At 48.4% G+C, this 19,312-nt stretch overlaps 2 protein-coding genes and 1 long non-coding RNA gene across 4 annotated transcripts in view; 1 reads left to right on the plus strand and 2 right to left on the minus strand.

Annotated features, from left to right (window-relative positions):
* The window catches only part of LOC125949769 (26S proteasome non-ATPase regulatory subunit 8), a 594,091-nt gene extending 577,139 nt beyond the window's left edge, over nt 1-16,952 (plus strand). The window contains exon 4 of the mRNA XM_049677101.1: nt 16,943-16,952. The gene's annotated coding sequence lies outside the window, so the exon portion shown is untranslated. The remainder of the gene's footprint in view (nt 1-16,942) is intronic.
* LOC125949767 (LIM domain-containing protein A) overlaps nt 1-19,312 on the minus strand; it is a 66,619-nt gene that overhangs the window by 37,983 nt on the left and 9,324 nt on the right. The gene's annotated exons all lie outside the window — the stretch shown is intronic.
* LOC125949789 (uncharacterized) lies at nt 639-14,105 on the minus strand. Its single transcript, XR_007468679.1, has 3 exons — nt 13,980-14,105; nt 11,802-12,005; nt 639-1,302 (listed from the first exon to the last, which is right to left on the minus strand). It is a non-coding gene; the product is annotated as an uncharacterized LOC125949789 (long non-coding RNA).

Below are 19,312 nucleotides of genomic sequence, written 5' to 3' on the forward strand. Positions count from 1 at the left end.
TTGAATTGAGAGCCAAGCGTGCAGAGCGTGAGAAACGATTATGTGGGCAATCGTGAGCGTCCGTCCCCTTTTGCCAATGCAAATTCGTTTAAATGATCGTTTAAAGAAATTCCGTTATCGTATCGCTGCCATGAAGCCGCCAACAACGCTGGAACTGCTGTCGATAGATTGTTATAGATTCAATTTTGGTTTCGTGTCAGGGTCATTTAGCTTGTGTGTATTACGTTTTACTTGCAACTCCTTTCGATTCGCCACTCGAATGGCTTTGGGAAGTATGGTCACCAAGCGCTAGCACAAACGTTTGCAAAAACATAATCGAAAGGACTGATGTCGGAATGTGACACTCCTTAGTATCCGCCATCAATCATTATTCCACTGCCGGAGAAACATTAATGATCGAATATTCAAAAGAAGCGGCAGTAGCAGCAATGTTGTCGATGCCTTTCACACCAGCAACATCCTACGACCAAGCCATTTGCTCGTCTATTCACCCCAAAGCAGACTGTACCGCTACGAGACGAGACAGCAGGACTAATCTATCAAGGTATCCGCCATCGCTTCAGTAACGCTAGATGGTCTTATGATTCCTAATGATTGCCCGTTAACTCTCACAATATTACCTCTACCGGCCCGGGAGGGTGGGAGTGATTCCCGGCAGCGAACGCCTTCATTTATTCATGAATCGCTAAGCGATAATAGCGTCGCAGTTCCTGGACAGGGTGAGACGCCGGCGACACGATTTGCATCAACCAGATGGATCTTCCGTGTCGTCTTTCAGTTTGATCAATTGCTATCCACCTTCCGGTCGGATCACTCATGGTCAACCGTCGTCAAGTGATATCGTAAGGAGCTTCGATTCGGTTCAGATGGTCTCCGATCTTTACTAAAAACCGCCGATACTGGAACTCACGGTGTCCATGGAAAACACCCAAACATGCGGCGACCATCCGTCCTGACTGCTCAATCAGCGCTGCACAATGGTGCTGCTGTTTGCTGTTTGGCGTACGTCTGGGTCCGTGGGCGCGTCTATTTGCGATCGGTTTCGGAATATTAATCGCTACCGAGTGCCAGTGTCCCACTTTAGCGGCCCATAGCATGTGCCACGTTTCCACAGTCTTTTTGGGGCCAATCGAAACGGTCATTGCCGAATTTAGCGGAGCCACCGGTCGACCGATGGCCATCTTGCAGCTGTTTGCAGCTGCGGTAGAAGATCTTACGCGTCTGGTGGGGGCTGGCTAATGGGTTGGCCCCGAACCGCCATGAAGATGATCACGGATGCATCGCAGACAGTGGTGTGCTTACCTGAAAGTAGAAAACAATACGAAAAAGCTTGGGTTAGTTTCATATGGAGCACTTCATTGCCATCGTGCCGCTGGAGGCTGTCGTTCAAGGAAAGGGCGACCAAAATTACACTTTCCAATCCTTGTCCTGCCATGATGGTTCGGACGTGATGAGCGCGCACCACAAGATCGATGCTCTGCGTTTTCTGTTTTGCGCTGTTGTTTTTTTTTTTGGAAATCACAACGAAGAATGTTTTTCACGTACCAGAAGAACGACCGCGAACGCTTTGTCATTGAGCGAAACATTTTGGACTTCTTCGAGGTAACCAATAAGAACTTCTGCGTTTTTTTTTGCCGGACAACACGCGGCTCGATGAGAAACGGCGGCACCCACACCGATGGCGACTGCAACCGGAATCGACCATGCGACCTCGACTCTTTCTTTCCTAATGTCAATGTCGGTCAGCGAGGCGGCAAGCGAGCGAATCTCAATGCGTCTGCACAGCACGAGCCCGAGTGGTTAGTGGTCGGATTCGTTTTATGATACCACAACCTGCTCTATCTCTTCTGCTAATCTCGGCTCGATCGCCCACGGATGGATTGTAAAAATAACATCTCCCGTCGAAGCAGGCTACGGTTAGAAACCGGCTTGCCGAAACGCAACACGTTATGTGTGAGTTCGCGATATCCTTCCTGAAACGATCCGCACGCTAGTAGCATCGCCATAGCTGCCATATCTGGATCGCGAGGTGCAATATGATCGAGACGCAATCGCAAACGCAATTCTATTAAGCGTGCAACAGGTGCATGTCGATTGTCTGCCTTTTGCCACCTGGCACTTCTGGCACTCCATCAGCATACCCGTTTCCCGACGACCGGTCAGCTTCAGATCCCGTTCACGATCGCGCGAGATAGATCGAGGTCATGCATGCAGCCGATCAGTCGTGTATGGGATTGCATAATTCATGATCCCTCACGACACGATCACCCGATTGGATCGGTAGTAGATGGTTCCAGTAACAGACTAGACAATGTCTCGCAGCCCCACACTTCGGTATAGCGCCCAGGGCCCCTGAGTAGGACTACTGCGCTGACGTGACGTGCGAGATCAGCTATTTCCTGGGATAATGACTCATTAGTGGCGCTCTGTGGCGCGAGTTCATCTAGCGTCATATCGGTACCAACTACGGCAGCTTCCTCACCGCATCAGCAGCCGATCAATAATGTATTACCTTGGTTAGATAATAAGCCGTTTAGAGCCGATCGTGACAACTGGTCCGCATCTGGGCTGTCTAGCACAGCACTTGAACTTTGAACTCATACTCTAGACTATCCTAATAAGTGCGTGAAATTTGTTTACACCGACGGTGCAAACATCGTTGCTTATCGTTCGCTCGGAACGCGTTAACGAAGATGGAAAAAAACCCCCAGAGTGGAATTGGTCTTTGGGCTCTTAATGCTATGGACCGCAAATGGTACCGGTCAATAAACTAGTGTTGTTCATAGGATTCTGGGATTTTCCCAGTGGACCACCATCGCCACCGTCATAATGATCGCTCGCGCAGTAAACTAAAGTGCCGAGTCATATGCAGCATAAACATGAACGTCGTCGGCAACCGTTCCGATGCTCCACTTCTTCGTCCGATCTGTGGCAGCAGCAGCAGTAGCAACAGCGGAGCTCCAATTAGTCGCGTTCAAGTCCAGCGATGTGTCAACGGTGCTGGAACCTGCTTGAAGCGTCCATCGACCGGCGAGATATCGGCAAAGAAAATGTCGACCTGCCCGCACACTCCCCGCCCCGGGGCAGGTCTTTCCTACAGTTTTGGAGCGTAGATCGGTACAAAACCAGATTCCCAACAATTCCCACAATCGCTCGATCGTTCGATGGATCGTGTGGACTTGGCAACAAAATCCCGCAGACTAGATCAAGCCCAGGGCAACAACCGGACCTGCAGCCTAGGCCGGTAGTATAGGGCTAGGGAATAGCAACTACTGGCCGCTTCTCCGGTGCGCTTGTTACAACGCTCCATTTTATGCCCGTCTCATCCTTTGTCGTTGCCATTCGATACCTTATCGCCCCCGTGCCCATTATCGATGGCGTACACCTTTTGAGATAGAACACAAAGACAAAGAGATAGGACACCGTCCTGCCCTGGTGGTTGCCAAGATGCAAAAGTGAAAGGCTCGGAGGATTTGCCGTTAGGAGTGCGCCAGATGGCCATCGGCTCGTCCTTTCGCGTTCGCGGGTCCCTCGCGCAGCTTGACGTTAGTGAAGCGGTGGAGGCTCCGTGCAACCTTTACTCCACCGACTGGCGTCCTCAAGGCGATCGACTTCCCTTTCAACTTCTCGGAGCTCTCCCTCACCATCATCTCCACCTCCTCCTTCTCCAGCACCACTGCCCGCTTGCGACAATGCGTGCTGGTTGGCTGGTGAGCTGGGCCAGGCCAGGCCAGGCGATCGATCAAGCGGTGACACTGACGTCACTAATTGCTGCTCCATGGCACTTTTTTCGTGTTTTACCCGATGGCGGAAATCGCCTATCGCACGCTCATTACTGCCAGCACGACGATGTCGGACCGTATCCGCAAAAAAGACACGAACAGTGATCGGGCTGCTCTGGTCTGGCCTGGCTTGTGCAGTGGTGCCATATGCTAAACGGAAATACGTACATACATCTGATGATTTAATCATTCGCGGATGACGGTCCCAACGAGCTGACGTGTGCGCTCACTCTCTTACCGGACCGCATTACACACAGTACGGAGGGTTCACCGTTCGGTGTTTCAGATGAACCTAAGCGGGAGTGTTGCAGTGCCCGGAGCGGACAGTGTTGTTCCGCGGGTGCTACTAGCTGAGGTGTGAGCTCTTGCAACGCCTCCAACACCTACGCCTGTCAGCAGGAAGCCTTCGATTATCACGAGACTCGAGCGTGATGCCTGTAAACGGGCGATTCGGTCCCTCATTTCCATCCCGGTCGGAACGGGCTGCTGACGGAAATGCTAGCTAGCTACAACGCTACGATGTGTTGCCGTGAGTTTATCTATTTCCAGCAACGGTCAGAGTATCGAACTGAGGCATTTTTAATGTGTTGTTCTCACCGCCCTATAATAGCCTCGCAACACCAGGTGGTTTACTAAAATTACCATATTGTTTTGAAGCGTTTCTAGTGTCACTCAACTCGGTGGAATGACCTGATCTCCGAGTACCGCCCGTCTCGCTAACCGCGGCTTGCGTGATTCATCGCCATCGCTCGACAGAGCACGAGATCGACTTAAACTGGTTATGAGTATAAATCACGGTTTTTCGCGTTTAAAATCGACCATATCGGTCCACCTTGCAACAAAATTGCCGATACGCTGTTGTCAAGTTTCCAGATGTTTTAATGAAAACACCCAAAAACGCGGAACAAACAATTGGCAACAATTGGATCGGTTACCCTTGAACTTCGGCTTCCTGGGGCGTAGCGCGCACTGTTGTAGGTCAAACTTTGTCTCCATTACTTCATCGCTTCCTGTGCCACTGTCAAGGACGGGTAGCCATTCTTTTACAAAATTGCGCAAGCCAACCGATAAACTGTCTAATTTTGGCTGCCCTAGTTGTTTTTTTCCGGGGAGTTTGACCCACTTGTCGCTCAAAAAAAAAACAGGGGGCTCGTCACTGTCGCGCGAACAATGTTAGATCTTCGGGGCGCGTTTCGGTTGAGACTCCTAATTGAATTAGTACACCCCTAAGCCACCAGGTACGGGCAGGAACCTAGGAACACTAGTTAAGCAGTCGGTTAGGGTTGGTAAGAATGTTTCGTACAACGTTGGTTATTCAATTCTAGAGTGCTGCATACCATAAAGCGACCGTACGTATTTGTACAGATGCTGCGGTGCACTCGCGTCACAGACGAGCATTCCATTTTGCTGAGCATCGTGTAGTGACAGTGCACGTGGTGGTAGGCGAAGCGTACTGACATAATCACTCCGTAAAAGATAAATCGCAGCTGATAACGATTGCCACTGGCCTGCTTGCGATGTAGTCTAGCCCCGGTGCGTGCACTCGGTGCTTCTACGCATCTAGAAACCCACCAATCATGGTATGGCGAACGTTATGTCAATGACTCCCAGCCCTGCTGGTTGTGCTGCGCAACTCCTACCCATTTGTGGACATGAAAGGAAGCACACCGACGGCTCTTGCGACGTTGACACTACAATCTTGGGTGGCTATGTGTCGCACCGAAATGTAGCTGCGCTGCGGTTGTTGTAGTTTTTTTTTTAATTGAATCTAACACCCTCATCCTACAGCCCCCTTGTAGCCCCTTTTAGGCTCAGAGGCGCGACGGATGTGACTGACGGTGTTCAATTTTGAGCAACTTCCATCAAACAGCGTCCACTACTCGCCACTAACCGAGTCGAGCAAGCGATCATACCGAATCCATCATTAACGAGCATCATCATTGCCAGCTCCGTTCATTGCCAGCGTCGATCAAAGGGGTTACTACGATGCGTTGCTGTGCCCACCACGGATAGCAAACGAAAAACCACATCTTCATCGCACATCAAGGAGCCGGTCAGCAACTGCCAGCCAGTGACCGGCCAGTCCGGCATCGTAATCATGGCCAGAAATCAGCCAAAAAGACCCCCGGACGCTGTGCAAACGGTGCGCCGGGCCTTGACATCTTTCCAGCGGGTTTCATCTTCGATTTGAGCCGATTTCATCCTGCCGTCAGCATCAACCGGCATCGGCTAAGGTTTGATGCCACATCCGTCGCATCGCATCGCACCGTTTAGATGCCCACAAATGGTAAAAGGGTAAAGGCCAACGGAAATGCGAGGCAACCCAACCAATAACGGGCCCACCGCCATTGGCCATTCAACTGTTTCTCCACGCACGAGCTAGACCATTGGAAAGGGTGGGCGAGGGAGGGGGTGCGAAGGATGAAACCGTCAAACGTAACCGCTGCACACCGCTAATGACGGGTGGTGGTATAACACACACCAGCACCGGTCAAGCCGGTGGAGGTAAATTAAGGAGTTTCGCAACTATCCAGCCCTATCGGCTGGGACTGGATTTACCGACAACCATACAGAAAAAACGACGCCTGTCAATACCATCAAACAGTAACATCATCTCACTTCAAGGATGTTCATGGGCCGACGTTTGTTTGCTGCGTCTAGAATTGTTATAAAGACGCGAATCGCATCGTTCGCATTCGAGGTATAAGCAATACGTGCTTGATAGTGTAAACAAAGAACATCAAATGTCAAGCGGCGTAACGATCAGATCCGTACCCGAACTGTGATGTGATCGTACGTGAAAATATCACTAAAGATGCCAGACGAGCACAAGCCACAAGATTTGCGCCGGGAGATGCAATCGCCGCCAGGCGGATGTGCTTTGCATTGCAAATGCTGCCCTGCGAGGTACAAAATGATAAATGGTCCACTACCTCCCAGACTACCATTTCAGAGAGTACAGTTCTCCCGATAAGAGCCGCTCGGTAACGATGATAGATATGATGGCGTGCGGTGTGATTGCGATCACCACATCATTATCCGGTGACATTTCGGATCTCCTTGTGCGAGACCTTGGCACGAGGCCGCCTTGCGAGTGTAATGCGTTCTAGGCAAGTGATCAAAGTGTCTCGCCGTAACATCTCTATCTAAGGCATTCGATCCCCAATGACGCCGCCGATTGTGTCTCGCCAGAGAAGCAACAGTGAAAGTGAAAGCACATTTCTCGCTCGTTCGTTCTAGGGCGCCACCTGAGCGCTGCCCGGAATGCCGGGACTGGTAGAAATGCCAAACTCGTTCCGAATGGCGACGCTTCAGAACAGACATCGTTAATCACATCACGTTGTACGCTCAACACACACACAGACACACAGTGTGTGCGGACAGTTCGGCATCTTTGTCAGCGACAAACGAGCATCACGTGATGAAATAGCCCTTCCCGTGGCCCGCCCCTGATCCATCACCACCAACGCTGCTTCCTTTGCGACTACTTAAGATTCTTGCAACGGTTTTTTTGCGAAGGTCCACCGTCGCCATTGCCGATTTCTGCCAACGCAGATGCCCCGAAAACCGTTTCAGTGTTTCACTATACATCGCCGTCACCGTCGCCGTCGCCTGACGAGCACGCTAAGCGCACGGAGTTCATCGAACGCATTATGCGGTGCGGAGGTCTGTCATTAACGGATTCATGCCGCCGCCGCCGTCGCCGCCATCTCTGCACACCGTAGAGATCATCGGACGACGAGTGCACGAAAAGGACCCCGCGAACGGAGCGTAGAAGTAGCAGGAGCAGGAAACAGCAAACTGACCGTCGTGCATGTCGTGCGAGCATGGCCCCTTTGGCGTTGGCTTTGCCAGTTTGGACTGGTCCTCCAGAAGCTACCAGAAGGAAGGAAGGAAGGAAGAAGAAGAACCGTTCATTTTCAGAATCTCTCAGCAACCACACGTACGCGCGCAGTCGAGGAGGCATTGACTGTAGCAGCCAACTAGGGCTGCATCGAATGCGTATTGCCTTGGAGGCAAGTCCTTTGGTTAGCGACACCGACGTGTTCCTATTGCAGTCTCGGTATCGGGGAAGTTGATTGCCTACTCCACTCTTCGGTGGCGACTGTAGCAAACCGGCAAACCCAGGACTCGGCATCGACGTTCTCGACGCTCGGTTCATGGCCGAACCGTCGCGTTTCAAGGATACTGGAGCGCGTTGAGCGTGCTGCTATTCTCGCTGACCGGCTTTGGTGATGCCCAAGGGAGACAGATTGGTCTGGTCGGTGCTGGCTGGCGTTGCTGTGTTCAGATGCTGAGAGCCGCTTGCCCACTCGCCTTGTCCCAACCACTCCTCCATTGTGGGGAAATCGCGTTTCATCTGAGCGGCGAGTGTGTTTGAGTTTTGCGTGTGGTAGCGCCTACGGTCAGTTTCGCCGTGCTGGTTGTCTCAAATATTAAGTGCGCTGGTACCGAGACAGGGTATGAACGTCTTTATCGACGGACGGGGAATTGAAAACAAAAAGTGTCTACAATAAATCACGAAGCCACGATCGCGATCGTAACGCATCTGTGCGATGCTCGCTCACGGAAGCTTTCCGGGCGATCTCTATTTGTATAGCGACGCCATCGTCGAAGATGAAACTAATTGCAGTATTCGCCGTTGCTAACCGGCAATTAATAACAACCTAATTATTGGCTTTTGGGGTTCGTGATGGACTAGTGGCGCTAAGTATACTCCATTCTCACTCACTTCCCATATGGGACCCGGGGCACACAACAGCCGGCGTGTACAAGGTCAACGGTTACATACACTGAGCCCTCCTCACCAGGGATACCGATAAAGTGCAATGCGCAATTCCTACTGACACGTCTTCGATGTCAAGAGAAAGATTGTCATGCGATTGTTGGTGGCTAATTTGAGCAATGGTACCTGCTAGGGCCACCGGATCGTGCGCGGTAGAACAGGTTCAGGCTAGGCAGCCGACTGGAGAGTCAAGAATTTGGAGGTCATCAATCCATCTTGTTTAATATTCGGGTCACGATTCCAAGCGAAGCGACCGTTTTGCCTTTTATATCCAGTAGTACAGACCATGACAGCAACTACTCTTCAGATGGAGTCCTATACTGCTGACACCCGGTCCATTTACCGTAGTGCAGTTTTACGTACATCGACGATGGAGTGTTAGCTCATTAATTACAACTTGTGTAAATCATTTTCTGTTGAAAATTGGGACAATGTTTTGCAATGAATTTATTTGAATGTCAGGAAATTCATTTTGATTAATTAAACGTATCGCCGATATAAGCAGTAATAAGTTTGCATTATTGAAGCATCATATTTATAGAATAAAAAAAAATTCACTGATTTATAGTTTAGAGTCAATTATGCAATAAACTCTTGTCCTATAAACAGTCACGAGTCCATGAACCAAGCAACATTCACTTAAGGGGGGGCTTTGGTATTTTATTTTATTTCTTCGCATTTACTTATTATATTTTTTTATGAGTGCTTATGCTTTCAAGAATATTGTGTGAAAATTTGGGATCAATCGAAGCAAAACTGATAAAGATATAGATTTTTGAAAATCTGCCTTTTATACTAGGTTCAATGCATCTCGTTACTTTGAATCGCGATTCCCAAAACCTACGATTTCAAAGTCGGTTCCCATCGTAGCATAAAAACTACTTAATTATGTAAAGCTTGTTGTTTGAGAAAACAACGAAAAAAGCATAACTTTTTCAACTTCAAAAATCCGCCTAAAATCGAAAAATAGGAAATTTAACAAAAACTCGACGGGGCTACCTGGGCTACGATGGGCACCGCAAAAAGTACATTTTTGCAAACTAGCCTTTCTAGATTGAATGCCATGAACGTAGTTTTGAATAAATCTTCCCCAAAATAGAACCAAATATTCTTGAAAAAATTTAGTTTGATATGAGATTATTTTGAAAAATTTAGGTCGAATGGTTTCTTCACTAAAAATCATCAAAAATAAGCCTTTTTTAGACACGAAATAACCAAAGCCCCCCTTAAGTTACCTTACGATAAGCGGTAAATTGAAAATAAAAAAAATATATATATTTCCTTGCATTCTTTATTTTCTTTCTACTTATTGCCTTTTTCCTATTAGTTACTCTTGTTCCTCCAAAAAACTGTTCATTGTAATAGGCCTGTTTATCGTATCCATCAGCGCTATGATAAAAGCATAATCCATAATTCAACGAAAAAGTTTCGCTGCTTGCACCCCCGTAGCAATCTTTCGTTATACGTGATAGGTGTGCCACGTGAAAAGCAAACAAAACGCATCGTTCCATTTCATTGAATCACCTAAACTCCTGCTGGTGGCAGGCAAAGTCTAAACGCTCCTACAGTCGATCGCACGTGTTTGGCAGGGGGCAGTATAAGCGGGAGAGTGAAAACTCTCGGATTCGTGTGGGGTAATTAATTTTTCCCCACGGCCACAAACACTGACTCGTGCCTGGCTCTCGGGCTGGTTGACTGGCCGGCTGGCTGGCTGGCTGGCTGGCTGTGATGAAAAGTGGAAACCGGGCAGAGTTGAGCGGTTGTGTCACGTTAGTGTGGTCTGGCCACGTGCATCAGACCGCTCGCAGTGCGCACGGAAAAGTGTCCGTTTCCGCCGCCGCCGCCGCCGTCGCCGCCGTACGGCCACTGCCGCCGATGTTTTTCACCGATGCTTTGTCGCCTCGGGAACGTACTGTTTTTCAGCTGCTGCCAGTTGTGCCTCCACGTGAAGGGAATTGGTATCGGGCTGAATCCATCTCCAGCTACGAGCCACCTATTCCATACCCAATCATCGTTTAGCTTTTTTTCCTCCCTGTAAGCCAGAATACGGCCTATGGCCATCATTAGATCAACGGAACAGCGTGACAACCGTGATGAGGAACGATTTTCCATTTTCAGTCGCGCGATTGTCCCATCACCGCAATTTAGCATCGCCTTTAGCGATGCGCAAAACGTGAAGCTACATCCCAAACGACGCGATGCCAAAGCCAAATTGCTTTGCGCAGAATGACACAATTTCAAAGGACGGGAATGGAAGCAAACGGACAGCCAGTAGTCATACATCACAGGATCCACTCCGTACATTCGGTGCGATCTGAGTCACGCAGTCTATTGTTTCGTCTGAGAAATGGCACTCCCTTCTGAGTGCTTTCGCGTTCGTCACACCCATCGGCATAAGATTTGGCAGGGGAATTGAAAGATACGGCTGCCCAAATTTGGATTGCTAACAGGTTATTATTCCTCCAACTGCGATCCAACGAACGGAAGTCTAGTGGTATGCAAATTTTCAAGACCGTTCCAAGCAACTATCGAGCACCAACCGTACGAAGTACAGAGCAATGACCAAATGATCTAATCGAATTTTTAATACCAATAACGTGGTATCATGTTGCATATGATTGAGTCGGTAACTACTGTACATGACGATAGAATGTTCCATCCATCGGTTGGATGAACACCTTACTTCATCACATTATCATTTCTTGAGTATGTGCGTCAGAGTTCCTGGAGTCAGTGGATACGGTGTTCTACTTCTTCCGTGTGACCATTCAGAAGGCAAATTCCAAGGCACCGATAGCATATCAGAAGGTTGTCAGACAGATAAGTGAACCGAGACAATTCGTCATGTTTTTATTCGCCCCCAAACACAGTTTGACGCACGTAGAACTGAAGATGGCACGAGGACTGCTCTCAGATATTTCGTGCACAACCCTCTAGGCGTGCCGGGATGACATAAGTAGCAGCAACAGAGATTTACGAATTTACAAAGCTAATCTTATGTAAATCTTATCAACGGCTTATAGTGCATTACGCAGCACTACGCAGCACTACGCCATTCGCAAGGTGAAGGCTATCACTGAATTTCCTGATTAGAGCTTAACCGTTCCGTTGGTACGGCTAACGATGCTATCAACTTCAGTCGTGAATGTAGTTTTTAAATAAACTTTATGCTAGTTATGCTAGGCTATCAATCTGTTCTCTTGTTAAGAGAAAGTCCTTCAATCCCTTCTTACCTTTGCTAGCATCCAGAGTGGGCCGAGAGCTTGTCGCAGGAGGATCGTTGACAACATTATAACCAAAGTAATCCAGTTTGATCTCGATGAATTGGCTGTATTATATTGCCTTCAGACTTGCTGTGTCAGTGTCCTTATATGAAACACACTCACTTCTTTTGGATTTTTTCTTGGATAATACTTCACTCCCTTTCGAATCCCTTCCTGCATTTCATTAAAAAAAAAAGAAGCACTTGTTGGTTTTTTTTTCGATATTTCCTTATCTAAATGCACACCCATTTATGTGCATATTTCAATGAAGTCCTACAACTGTTTTACTGGAAAACGCCGACCAAGAGCATAGCTCGTGCTGCTCTGCTCCGTCTGCTCCACCCATCCACTGTCGGCACGCTTTATCACTTTCACGATCAACCGGTAGAAAGGAAGTAAATCGAAGAGGTCTTTTCCAGGTGGTTGCCAAGCTCGTTGCCCCACCGCATGCTCTATTAAGTTTTGACATTTTTTTTCATCACGCCCCAAACTTTCGTACGAATTCATACATTTTGAAACGGCATCGAAGCAAGCACGCCCCAAACGACCAAACGGCGCCCGCGCTCTACGCTCAACGTTTAATGGTTACCGCCAGCAATCAGTGAGAGTGAGGCAAACGGTTTTTCCATGATTTTCAAGACTCACACACTAAAGGATGGCGATAAACGATGAAAAGTGAAACGTTGTCCAGGGAAAAACGGGGGTGGTGCAGGGGTTCGATAGAAAGTATTTAATATTTTTCTTGTATAACGTCACTGTCATTATCGCATAGAATCAATTCAATCAAACAGACGATAAAACACGCGGATGACGCGGTAGCAACGGAAATAAAACCAATTTTAGACATTATTTTCGTGGTAAAATCGTCGCTGGCACCACTTTCAAAACAAGCTACTTTCAACAAAAATTATAGTCGCTAAGTGAACAACCTAACAACGTTTCACTTCAAAGTGCCTTTTTGTTTGTTAATCATCAGGCCCGACGCTACCATACGCTAAGGAACGCTGGATACACCCAAAATATGAAACGTCACGGATGCGTTTGCCTAGTGTTTAGCATAACAAAAAATGAACCCTTCCCAAACACCATCATGATGTCATCAACGAATTTTCTGTTCCGTGTCTAACGAACCCATATTGTGGAACAGTTCTAGGGAAAAGGAAGGCATCACAACGAATGACACATTATTTTAAAAAAACACTAAGATACACATTCTAATATGTTTGCATGTACTGCAGAATGGCTCACTATCACAAGGATTCTCGATTTCAACACGCAACTGTACAATGACTGCGGAGCACGAGCACACAAACTGACCGCACTGCGCATGGAACAGGAATATTTAAACATTTTCTCGAAAATATTCTCGCTGACTGTTTGAATCGATGCAATCATGCCTTCCCGTCTGCCAGCCGCTCCACCGCACACCATAGAGTAACAAATAAAAGCCAAATGATACGGAGCTGTGCGTGAAACAGCGCAGTGACTTGGCACCGGCAGAATGATGTGGTGAAAATTGTGCTAAATTGCACCATTAAACCACGGTCGGGTGCGCCGCGAGTAGAAATAATCAAAATTTCCCAAATTTGATTGACGTTGTTCAGCCGTCGAATTGCGATCCACGATCCACGATCACTATAACACCGTCCTTTATAGATGGTTCAAATGTTGGGTAACCTTGCGCCAATTATTCCACCCTATGATTCCACCTCACAGAACACAGGGGATTAAATGAAGTTAAAGGTACTGATGGGAATTTTTGCACCCTTATCGAGAACATGAACGTGAAATGAGCAGCAACCCTATCGTCGCTGTTCATTCACGGTCGATCGGTATAATATTCACTATCACTGTACGGGAGAAATTCATCTTCATCGTATCACGTGTCTCCACTGTAACTTTGATCATGGGTTGTGCCGTGTTGATAACACGGCAATACGTGTATCACAAAGATTCGTCTTATCGCACACTACGACAAGGCACAGGCCTACGGGTTGTTCTTTGTCGTTGCTCGATCGAGACACACAAAAAACAAATTAGCACAGCGATCAGACGAAACACGAATCCGGCAGGGGACTTGCTTGTCCTCCATTTCTTGCGCTATCGTACGATGTAAGCAGGAACTTGGCGTTGTGACAATAAACTAACAAGGATTCAAATGCGAACCGAGCAAAGCTGCACTCGCTCCGTCGTCCGCGCTACCGTATCTACGTCGTCCGTAAAGCGACTGATAATCCCGAGCCGGCGTCAAACTGTGCCAACCAACCGAGCGTTACGAGCGCGTGCGTCTCTGTGCCTCTCGGCGGTTTTGCGTCGGCGGCTTACCTGTTGTACTAAGCGCGCCCTGCGAAAGCGCGGCGAGAGATCGTACCGATCTCGTCGGTGGGATCTTTACCGCTCGCTCGATCATATTTTTCTAGCTCTCTCTCCCTCTCTTTATCTCTATTGCTCTGGTGACCGCAGGCAATGCGGTGTTTCCTTCTGGTACGAGGGTGGGCTATAATACCTCCACATCGCTCCTTCAATGCCTAGCACTACCAAATGGAGGTTGCGGTCACCGAGGAGCCACCGTTCGAGCCTGAGAACAGATGTGACCTGTCTGTGAACTGGCCACCAGGAGGAAGGCCATCAGTAACATAAGCTAGAACGACAAGCTTGTCCTCGTCCCCCCTGAGGGACGGTGGAAACCTGCTAGACCACCTGCTCCAGCCCCGCCCGAGCAAACATTTCCGACCGATCCGACGAAGTCTGCGGTCTGTCAACGCATTTGCCATCGAAAAAAGGCACCACCACAATCTGCTCAGCTTCCCCTACCCCCCGCCTTTTTCGAACAGCCTTCACACCTTCTAAGATGAAGCCCAAATGACAGGTAAATAAATAACAAACAGTTACGCTTCTTCTAGATGAACCACGTTCCACACGAACACCCGCATAATTAGTAGATAATGGCAATTCTCTTACTGATGGAGAACACTGAGAAAATACATATACTGAGAGAGAGAGAGAGAGAGAGAGAGAGAGAGAGAGAGAGAGAGAGAGAGAGAGAGAGAGAGAGAAGAGAGAAAGAGAGAGAGAAAGAGAGAGAGAGAGAGAGAGAGAGAGAGAGAGAGAGAGAGAGAGAGCGAACTTGATCACGAATTCGAATTGATGAAGATGAAATGCCAAAGCGTTAGCCGTTCCGTGTGTTCGCGTCAGTACACGCTACCCGTCAGCTGGTAAAAACGTGTCGTTGCGTTACTGCATTGGGTGTAAGGGGGCGCCTACGTTGCGCATCACCCGTTCGTACACACACCCACTAGCTTATCAGTAATTGCTTCAGCTGTAACCTAGAGAAATTTATCCAAACGATTTCAACGAATCCTTAAATGACTAGAAACCAGTGCACCAATAGCAACACATAATGAAAGGCTAATAAGTACTCACGAAATGATTCCATATCTGATGGAGCACCCTTAACGCTTAGGTTGCATTGCCGCACAGAACGAATGGGTCAGTGGATATCGTTTTAAGATTGGCAAAGGCAAATTGCTATGTCCTCACTAGACCAACAATTCGATTGCGATCGCCTATTTCATGCAAGGGTAGGCTCAATGTGAACTCGCGTCAACGGGAAACCTTTTACAAAACCTTCATACAAACTACTGCAAACAGTAAACAGCAAGGTAACCCGCTCATTGACTTCCATTTCTTGCTTCTTTTTATAGCGACTGGACCCAGGGTTCAGGATCGAAATGCGAACGAGTGGTTTGCGTACGTCAGCAATAAATTCCAACCATTCCAGGTGTCACAATCGTTCCAATTAGCCGGCTCTTTTGTCACATTGCTTGGTTTATATTATCGCATTTAATCGTTTAGCTTATCGTGCGATAAAAAAGTCAGACTTCTCGTTCGACCTTCCTAAAACCTGGTGACGATTCCTGCTACTTCGCGCCATTCAAAACATTAGCTGCGAATACGAATTGCGAATTAAACGCCGCAAGGTCTCTGCCACCCGTATCGCTGCGAGGCCATTATTTGGCTAATGAAGCCGTTAAAGAGTTTTCCCAAGGTAAACGTGCAAACATTATTTCTCTCTCTCCTCTTCTTTCTAGCAAAAGTATCTAGAGTGTGTCGAGGTGTCCCGTTGAGCAGCAAGGAACCACATCGCGCACCGTTCTCATTGTACGCATTGTAATTGTAAGGTACACATTGTAATAAGGTGAACATCGACAAGCACTCCTGCAAAATGCGTTGCGTCCTGCGTCCTGCTGCAATGGCCGAGGGAACGGTACCCAAGACCGGCTTCGCATCTTGGTCTCAAGGTCTCAGCAAATAACCTTCGTCCGTATGCTCACTTTCCGGTTGCAGCACCACCAGCTGCACTGTTCTTTGGCGGAGAATGTTTACGAGGGCCCCACTGCTTCAAGGTACTTCAACACTCTTTCCTTGTATTCGTAAGACGCAGCCCCATAACGAGCAACGTCACACATCGCAGCTCTTCAATAGCACGCTATCGCAATGCTTGTATTCTCTTCATCAACGCACATCTCTGATTGATCGTTTACGTTAAGTCCAATCCAAGTCCGGAAGAAATGCGATTCATCGCTAGCAATATCCAAACAAAGCAGTGTACGATCATTGCGATCGAAGCTGCTCAAGTACAAACACACTGCTCCCACGCGTCATCCAACCGTCGGTTCTCAAGGTTTGGAAAGCTTCCGTTCTATTGATAGTACCCGCGGACCCTTCGAAGCGTCCAAGCTCGCAGCTCGCGTCGGCACACCTTCAACTTCGCTACACTACACTTGCACTCGGCTAAGGGCATGTACGGGTTGATTTCACTTCCGTTGCACGGTGGGCACACGCCAAGTACGCGCTACCTAATCATCGCCCCACTGTTACGCTCACTTCACACTCACGGGCTCACGAAAGGGTTCACCCTCGTGCACCACGACGCAGCGGCGGCTCGATAGTGCACGCGTCCTCCGTTCTCTCCGGCGCTAGCTATACTGAGCCGTGCTGTGGTCGGTGCGCGGTTTCTGCAGCTTGCCTTTGCTGTTGCCTATAAGCATATTCTGATCACCCCGTATCAGAAGAGAGGACGGGACGTTTCCCGAGAATCCTGAGCATAGGGTTCAGCACGCTTCGTTCTTATGTTACTGCCGGTACCATCGTTTGACCTTTCTTCATTCGCCTAGAACCAAGCCAAAGTTTATTCACAATCTACGCACCACCGCCTGGACGGCGATCAAGTCGATCATAAATATCATCGATCAGCAGCGCAAGCCTGCACCTCCAGGCCTACCTTGTGCTATTGGCACAGTGAGGGCCGAGCGATGAAGTGAGCGACCAACACGACGACAAGTCGAACGTAGAGGGCACAGCGAGACTAAGTGACGTTTGACCTACACGCCCCGGGAGCAAATGCACGGTATGGGCGCACCTGTGCGACAACTTCCAAACCAGATGCACAGACTGGCTAGTGAACGGCACTCTGCCTGGCACCGATACAAACGCTCATGCACGAACGCCCTCTGACCGTGTGCCGCAGGTCTCGTGACATCTTGCTCGTTAATCGAGAAGTTTGTAGGCTACTTCAAATGCGGACAAGCCAGGACACGCACAGACACCGTGCCTAGTTGACGGAGACGGAGACGGAGCAGTCGATTTGATCTTGAACGCATTATACCTCTCCGTCACCGTATTCCACAGCCGAGCGCTGCGGTGTGATTATTGGATGTACGACCGAGGACGTCCAGTTCGCTTTCGTAGGGTCCGCGGAGTATTGATTAACATGTGCGTATGTATCATTTTGGAGTGACGTGACGGCCAAAGAAGCACTTTCAGTAAGTGATTTGAGGGTGGTTCGCTTTTCATAGGGAATGATCTTCATTGGATCATCTAAATAAATATCCATTACTGTACTGTTTTGAATTCAAAAAGATTAATTGAGTTATCCAATAATAAATACCTTACACATCAACTAGTTAAACTAGTTTAGTTAACACCTACGCAAAAGTAGAATGAAGTGAAATCGAACATCACTTATCCTAAAGAAACGCGAGAGGCATTTAATTGTGGCAAATGAAACACGCTATCGGACCAGATATTCAAAACTAGCACAATCATGTATGCCCGCAAGGTGTTAATAACAAATAGCCGTGAAACAGCATCTACAAAGCAAACCGGTCGGCTGCATAGGTCGCGCCGCCGTACGATTAACTATGGCCACGCTTTCGGCAAGACTATAGGACCTTCATATTTTTGCCACTATTTCGAACGCCTGCAGCGGCGATCCGTCGCCAAAACTGGTAGCGGTTTATCATGCGGTATGATTTGTATTTTTTCATTCGATCGCCAAAAAGAAATTTATGCCGAAAGCGAAACATAATTGCTTGCCCAACAGGGTCTGTATTTGACCCATTGGAAAGAAACACCAAGGCACCGGAGAACTGCGCCTGACCTAACGACCTGATCTGATCGCGCCAACCTTCGTTGCTTCATCGAAACCTGCCCTCCATTACGTAAGCCTTTGTATGCATGGTACCGCCTCTCTGAACAGGAATAATTCGGCATCCATTTTTTAATCGCGTGCGCATTTCATGCAATCCAGTTGGCCCCTTTGCTAGCTTATTGTGAATTTTCCACTTGAACGACAGTTGCGAGGACGATTTGTGCTATGAAAACAGATCACGAGTGAGGTACGATCGAAGATGGTAATCTAGACAACTGGAACTGGAAGCCGCCGTCTCGTCGTTCGCAGGCATCGCAACCGATCCACTTTCCCTTTTTCAAGACCGCATGACATTCCCATATCAAGTTATAATTAGATGTAACGCTCGCGCTGCGATAGAGTTACGCTTCCCAGTGTTGTGACACTCGGCGGACGTAGACGAGCGTACTTCCTGTACTTGCACCGACTTGCACCGACCGCCGACGTCAGTTATTTCGGTTCGTCCTCCACCTTTGCACATCTCGCACCTCTATGCCACGATACCATGCAGCGATGATCAGCATTCCCTTGAACCTTTGGGGGACTCTAGCGGCTACCACACGCACGATGCCACCGTTATCTGGAAGGCCGGCCCAACAATCAGTGGCGGCACGGTGGCGTCGCGTCCGCGATCATCATGGGCTTGTTTGCGCTCGCATCAGAGATGAGATAAAGTGGGGGCCATTTTGTTTGAAGAACCGGTGTGCACCATGCTCCGTCCGTTTTCACTGCCGTGATGTGCTTTCCTACTGATGAACTTGTCAAGGGCGGCCAGTTGGACAGCAAGTTCAGTAAGTGCTACACGTGGCGGCATGCGCTTCAGTATATAAAGCTTTCAGCATAAAATGCACACGGGGATGTTTCTCTGCTGCTTCGATACTGTTTCAACACGCCAAAAAAATCGGGTCATACGTAAACAACTGTGCTTGTACTGGCACAAGGTTCCGGATATCCAAAAACCACTAACCAAAATGGCTGAAAACGAATCGAATATCTGCAGCAAGTGTGG

The sequence above is a fragment of the Anopheles darlingi genome, chromosome 2, assembly GCF_943734745.1.
Source record: "Anopheles darlingi chromosome 2, idAnoDarlMG_H_01, whole genome shotgun sequence".
Lineage (NCBI taxonomy): Eukaryota > Metazoa > Arthropoda > Insecta > Diptera > Culicidae > Anopheles > Anopheles darlingi.